Raw genomic sequence first — 735 nt, 5'->3', positions numbered from 1 at the left:
ACAAAAAAAAAAAAAAATATATATATATATATATATATATATATATATATATATATATATATAAAAAGCTGGGTGTAGTGACTCACACCAGTAATCCCAGCACTTGGGGAGGCCAAGGCAAGAGGATTGCCTGAGCCCAGAGTTTGACACCAACCTGGGCAATGATGAAATCTTGTCTCCACAATAAATCAAAAAATTAGACAATCAAATGGTGATGTGTGTCTGTGGTTCCAGTTACTTGGAGACAGAGGCAAAAGGAGCACCTGAGCCCAGCAGGCCAAGGATATGGTGACTATGAGTGTACCACTGCCTGGGTGACAGAGTAAGACTCCAACTCAAAAAAATAAAAGAGAAAGGCCATCAAAATTTTAAGACCTGAAGGAAATGAGATAATGTGTTTGTATGGTGGGAGGAGGTTCCGCTTAGTGACTACCCCATAATAATGGGTCAGAACTTAGTTTTTGCCTTCCCTCTCTGAGAACTTGCTAGAAGCACACTACAAACACCCCTATTCCCACTTGGGGAAGAGAAGTCTCAGTGCCCTTCTGAGTATGGCCACAGAGTCTCGCCTATGTTCACTCAGCCCCCAGCACCCATGTGCCAGACACTGTGCTTGTCCCAGTGAGATGGGCCAAAGGGGCTGAACTGAAGTATGACGGGGACTCAAAAAAACCTGGAATTACCTTTAGGAGGGTGGACCCTTTGTAGTACAGGCTTCCTCCACTAGGTAAGTGT

Source organism: Carlito syrichta, unplaced genomic scaffold (genome assembly GCF_000164805.1).
Source record: "Carlito syrichta isolate Samal-C Ts95f unplaced genomic scaffold, Tarsius_syrichta-2.0.1 Scaffold306421, whole genome shotgun sequence".
NCBI classification, from domain to species: domain Eukaryota; kingdom Metazoa; phylum Chordata; class Mammalia; order Primates; family Tarsiidae; genus Carlito; species Carlito syrichta.
Note: the sequence above shows the minus strand (reverse complement) of the source record.